Genomic DNA, 6,473 nt, shown 5'->3' with positions numbered 1-6,473 from the left:
GTAAGGTTGGGGATTTTGCTCAATGGAAGAGTGCCTGCCTGGTGAGTACAAGGCCCTGAGTTCAGCCCCTATCTCTGGGGTGGGGGGAATGTTATAAAAGAAAGGTTGGTGTTAGATATGTCCTTTTCTTTTAGCACTTTGAATTTGTTGCCCTTGCTGCCTAATACTCTTTTTTCTAATTAAAAACTGGTCATAATATCATTGAAGATCACTTGTGTGTGAGGAGTTGTGTCTCTGTGCTTTGGGAGGTTTGCTGTCTTTGAGTATTTAATTAGAATGTGTTTTAGTGTGGATCTATGGGATTATGCTAATTGACTTTTGTTGAGGTGCTAGATTCCTGCATATAAGGGTTCATGCTTTTAATGAAAATTGGGAAGATTTTGGTAATTATTCCTCCAAATACTATGTAGTTTTTCTCTCCTGTACATATATATATATATATATATATATATATATATATATATATATATACACACACATAAATATACATTATACATTATACATACATACATTATATACATATTCACATTGTATATGTGAATATGCTAATATAAATATATATCCCTACACATTTGTAATATATATATATATTTACATACATATATTTATTTTTCACATAGCTTCTACTTTTGTGATTGTTTATGGAAGTCTAGATTCGTACAAGCTACTTTGTCAGAGATAGAGTTAGAAGTTTCCTCTTTATATCTTGGTGAAAATAAACATTTCTTGGCAAGGATATTGAAGCAGGTACAATCTAGCCTTACTCTCTCTCTGATTTACTGTCTCTGTCAGGTTTCTGAGCACAGGACTATTGCTTATCAGGTTCTTCTATTGTGTGCTGTGATCTTTTGCAGTGTCATGTTCTGCTTCAATGGACACCAAGCCTGCAATTGGAAGAGGAGCTGCTCCAAAATCAAACTGCTTGGTGCAAAAGCTCTTCTGGAGTGGCATTAGTAGATGCCCCTGTTCCAGGACTACCGACTGCTGACTGTGGACTGCACAAGCACAGGAATTTTTTTGACCCAAGTCAGAGGTCTGCAGTGGAGCCTGGGAGTGCTGCCCTGATTGTGGTTGTGCTAGGAGCCAGGCTGGGGGCAGAGAGACCTCACTGTGGCCTGACCTCTGGGGCGCAGCAGGTTCAAGGGCTCTTTCCAGGAGACATGTGTAGTTGCAGGGAGCAGAAGCCGAGCTCCGAAGGCCCCTAAGCACATGGTGGAAAATGGAGCTGGGAGGGCCAGGCTGTACAGGTTGTCAGGGGGCAGGCGATGAGCCTATATTATTAGTCTTCAGGGTTCCAAATGAAGATCTAGACTTGCTTGCTATCTGGAAATGTCTCATGCTGTTGAGGGTAAAACTGCCAAGGACCACAGTTAAAGGACAGGCTGGTGGCTGGCAATGGAATGTTGAAACTGGAGTGCGAAGACATCACAGTGGGCTCTGTGGGTTCCATAACATTGCAGAGTAGAGATGCTGGAACCCAAGGAGATACCAGGCTCTGCTGGCTGGGCACTATAGATAGACTTCTGGATGAAGCCTTGCTGGATGGATTAGCAGAATCCATGGTCCCACTCACCCACAGGCACATGAAGCTGCCTAGCATCTCTCCAGCAGACATCTTGGGGACAGCAGCTCTCCCAACTTGGACAAGGAGGTTCTGCTTGCTAGAGGATGTGGCCTATGCTCGTCCTAGAGGGGAAATAAGCCCTCTGCTGGAGGAAGCTTTTGCACCTTCCAAGGCTCCTGGAGTAAGAGGAGCCCTCAGGAATACGCTCTTAGAAAGGCTAGTCCCCACACACAATGAGAACATCTCTAGTTGGTTTGAATCTTTGGGGGGATCACGTCTTAGAATGCAGTGGTATTGTAAGAGAAGTGTTATTGACTCCTGTTCAACCTGAATTGAACCTTGATTCTTACAACAAAGCCTCCTTAGTAGCTAAGATTATACGTGTGATCCACTGGTGCCTAACTCCATCAAAGTTTTTAAGCCCATGGCTCTTCAGGGAAATCATAGCCCTGGGTTCCTAGGAATCAAGATGCATGCTGGGTACGAAAGACCTTTGAGCCTGGCATAAGTGGAGGAGTAGAGAGGGCCCCCATGTCACTGGGTGTTGAATCAGTACAATTGTTAGCATGAACATCTGGCTTTTCTGAGACCAGAAGACAGCTCAAACTTGCTAGATAGGCAAAGATCCAGAAGAAGGAAGGATCAGAATGCAGGGTTTTAAGCACAATTTCTGTGAAATGAATATTCAAAAGGGAGAAGTGACTTCTGAAAGTCCCATTTATGGCAGTGGAATGAAGGAGAAACCTTAGTGCCCTGCACCCCAGGTCATGACATGCCTGCAGTCAGATCGTAAGGAAGCTAGGAGGCCTCTAAGAAGGCAGTGTCATTAAATGAGTCCTGGGATCATTCGCCAAGTGACAGATGTAAGAAGCCGCAGGCTTGGACACCACGCTGTTTATCCCAGGCTTATTGCCTTATGGTTAGTCTAGATGTCATAACAGCCTTGCTATAGATTCCTGGGACCAGAGACTGAATGACGCAGGACACTAAGCTCAATTGAAATCTGAAACGAGGACACCACCAATAATATCAAGGGAGTGAAGAGCAGGGGCCTGAAGCTAGGGACCAAGTGTAGACCCAGGCAGTGGTGGCTCACACCAGCTACTCAGGAGGCTAAGATTTTAGAATCAAGATAAAATCCCACCCAGGTATTAAAGTTCATGAGATTGTTCTCGCTAATTAACCAGGGAAAAAAGGCAGGAGTGGAAGTGTGGCTCAAGTGGTAGAGCACTAATCTTGAACCAAATGGTCAGACACAAACTCTATCTGACCCTGAGTAGTAAGGACTACATAGGAGGCTAAGATTTGAGGATTAAGGTTTGCAGCCATCCTGTGCAAAAATTCCATGAGACATCTCTAATAAAAAGCCAGAAATGGAACTGTGGCTCAACCGGTAGAGCACTAGTCTTGAAAACAAACTCCAAACTAGATTCTCACTCTGAGTAGTAAAGATTACTTAAGAAGATGGGATGTGAGGATTAATTTTTTATTTCGGTTTTTTTTAAGTGTATTTTTTTGTCTTTTCTTTTTTTGGTTCTGGGGATCAAACTCAGGACGCTGCACTTGCTAGGCTAGCGCTTTGCCACTGAGCTACATCCCAGCCCCGTGAGGATTAATTTTTGCACCCAGCCAGGGCAAAAGAATCCATGACACTTATCCCTAGTAAAAACCAGATGTGGTACTACCTCTGTTATTGAAAATCTTGCAATTACTCAGTGACTTTTATCTAGAACTTCTCTGTTATTTTCAAAGTTGAATGCTTCTTTTTCCTAATTCTGCATTCTGATGAATGTAAAATACACAAGATCTCAATGTCAGGTTTGAAATAACTCTCACAGACTTGACTAACATGAAGTGCCAATGAAAGCATTTGAGCTTCATTTTCAATGGGGAAGCAGCAGCCTCTGAATCATTTTTACTGATAGACAATTGAAACAGAAAAGTTTGACTTTTTAAAATATGCTTTTTATTGTAAAAATTCTGTACAGAGGGGTTACAGTTACATGAGCAAGGTAATAAGTATATTTCCTATCAAGCATTGTTGCCTCCTCCTTTGTTTTTCCCCTACCATCCCTCCCCTCCCACCTCCACAACTACAATTCCCCACACCCCCCATAAATGATAAAGTTCATTTTTCAACATAGTGTCTTGTACATCTCATTGTTACAATGGGTCAAACTGTATGCCTATTTAAGCATTTTCCCTTTCCCCTCCCCAAATTATAGAAGTATATGTACAAGATGCAGAGCATCGACAAGAAAAACAGTGAATACATGGGTTATACCATGAAGGAGGAACAGACAAAGAAAAAAATCACATGCTACAGAAAGGCTTGGAAAAATTTAAACTAAGGGAAGTAAACCAGCCCCAAAGAAACATAGGATCCACTGTTTCCCTTATTTGCAATGACTAGTATATATCTGGGACAAGCGAAAAAGGTCAAAAGCTATGTTCATGCAACCAGATAAGATGATGTTAAGCAAAATAAACCCCAAGATAGGGACACAATTATTTCTTTTTACTTTCTTGTTATTGTCTCTAAACGTATTTATAAGAGGTTAACATTTTAATGAACAGTGATATTCTGCAACTTTATCAATCAACTCCATTTCTTTCACATGTGCCCAAATTGGAGGGCTTTTTCAAGAAGATAAAAACAGAAAGAATAGGAAACTTATCGGTTGACTTCTATCTGGAGAATGGACTCATTTTATAATCAAGGAACAAAAGAATATTTCAGTGAGGAGGATATTCTTCAAAAAAAAAATCAGGGAAAGCACGAATAAAGGAAAAATGTAACAGAAGACATGTATTCTTTGCATTCTAATCCTAGGTTTATTCAATAGAATATCTTTATTGTTCCCAGCAAAGCATAAACACAACCTTACCTAAAATGCTACAAAGTTACAAAACACAAAATTTATAATAGTATATGTACACTGCTATGTATATAGTATATATATAGCATATATATAGTATATATATAGCATATACTACATATATACTATATACTAGTATATACTATATCTATACTATATAGATATAGTATATACATAGCAGTGTAAATACAATAAAGGCAAAAGATAAATGGAGAGAGGCAGAGTGAGCGAGCAAGAGAGAGAGAGAGAGAGAGAGAGAGAGAGAGAGAGAGCGCAATATACATATTGCCAAGGCAAACCTGCAATACCATGAATGGCAGGCAAAATGGGGTGGGGGCAAGCTTTGATAGGGGCAGCTTTGGCTCAACTTCTCTCCAATTTCAGAGTAAACACAAGGATAAAGGACCTGGTTAACAGACCCATTCATAGCAACAAACACGGTTTGGGATTCTCTCAGGGGAGAAGGGGGTCAGGCAGGGACAAGGGCCAGGCATAACAGGAAGAGCAGCTTTGTCTCTTTTCCCCGAAAGCCTCTGCCTTGAACCACCAGCAAGGGTACCCCTAGGTTGCCAGTCTAGCCCCAGTAATCAGTGGCAAGTTGGGAATCACCAAACACTTTATGAATGGAGAAGGAATGAACTTTCTAGCCAGAAAATTACAGGCCACCTTTTTCAACAGACCCTCAAATCCACAAAAATTTGGGAGTCAGAACTGGGCTGCAGATGAACTGTCTCATCTGCTGTCTTCCCCAATAAGGGATCTTTTCTTACAGCCCCTCCTGGGCTAGTGAAGTGACACATCTGAGCTGAGTTATAGGGGGAGCATCAGGTCCCTTCTTATCAGGTGGAGATGGAGCTGAAGCTGGGGCTGTAGCCCAGGGAATAGGGGCCTTGTCTGGGGAATACTGGGCTTCAAGAGCATGATCTCCTGCATGTTGTATTTGTAGCAGTGCATGGTCTGCTCTGGTGCCATAGCAAAGAAGGCCTGGGGAGCTGGGGCACTGCTGGAAGCAGACATGCAGCTGCTGGGCTACACTGGAGCTTCATGAGAAATAGCTGGAGTAGCTGCAGAAGACAGAGCTGAAGGCTGCGCCAGACCAAGACCCAGGGTCATGGCTCCCGCTAGAATCACTCCTTCACTCAGCCCTGCTGAGGTATTTCCTGCTTGGCTAGTTGGTGGACATTTAATCTGTAGAGGGATCTTCTGACTTCTTTTCAGAGCAGCCTTGTCTGTATTAGAAGGAGTCATCTCCCTGCCATCCCCACCTCCTCCCACTCTCCTCAGCCTATGAGGCTGAGACAGTGCTCAATGGAACAGAATTTTGACCCCATTACAAAACAGTCCCTCAGAGCACTATTACACAGTAGGAGCATAGATCTGCTGGAAGTGGACAAGCTCCTCAACCAGGAAGAGAACTGGTATTCAAAGAAAATAAGAAGATATTTGAAGTCACAATTGCCATCAGTCACGAATTTCCCTTAGGTAGTGAATTATTGAATGTTCCAGAAGTGATAGCTCCCTTCAAGCCCTTTATCTAGCTTAGAGAATGTGTTCAAATGAAGATTTCTCCAGGCTTTCCTGTAAACTTAGATAGACCTGTGCTTCCCAGGATCACAGCCACTGTGACTTTCAACAGTTTTGAGATGATGTAGTTGATGGCTCTATCCTTACCATATCAGATAACTACAAAGACCCCCCCAAACATTGTCCTGACCTTTAACATAAAAAATATGCTATTCACCATGAAAAAGGAACGCAGAGACTCCTAGAATTAAATTCAAAAAGAAGGGACAAATGCTTTCAATAAAGGGATTCACATATTGAAGTGACACATCAGTAATAGAATTGGAAGAAATGGGCCTCTAATATGAATTTCATCAAGTATTCTGATAAGCCATTTTCAGTCTTTTAAAAAAGAATTCTTTATGTGTAATTGTTTGATCTGCAGCTACCAGTGACGTGATTTGTTTTTAAAGATTTTTATTGTACTTGTTGAAATATACATGCATATGTGTGTATGTGTGTATGTG

General features: G+C 41.8%; 1 pseudogene; it reads left to right on the top strand.

The window, feature by feature from the left end:
* The first annotated feature begins 1,400 nt into the window (after positions 1–1,400).
* Positions 1,401–6,095, top strand: LOC122102915 (annotated as a pseudogene).
* Positions 6,096–6,473: the final 378 nt, after the last annotated feature.

This window comes from Dipodomys spectabilis, unplaced genomic scaffold (assembly GCF_019054845.1).
Source record: "Dipodomys spectabilis isolate Male_0828 unplaced genomic scaffold, ASM1905484v1 ptg000979l, whole genome shotgun sequence".
NCBI classification, from domain to species: Eukaryota; Metazoa; Chordata; class Mammalia; order Rodentia; family Heteromyidae; genus Dipodomys; species Dipodomys spectabilis.
The sequence above is the reverse complement of the archived record's forward strand: the minus strand, read 5'-3'. Positions and strand labels throughout refer to the sequence as shown.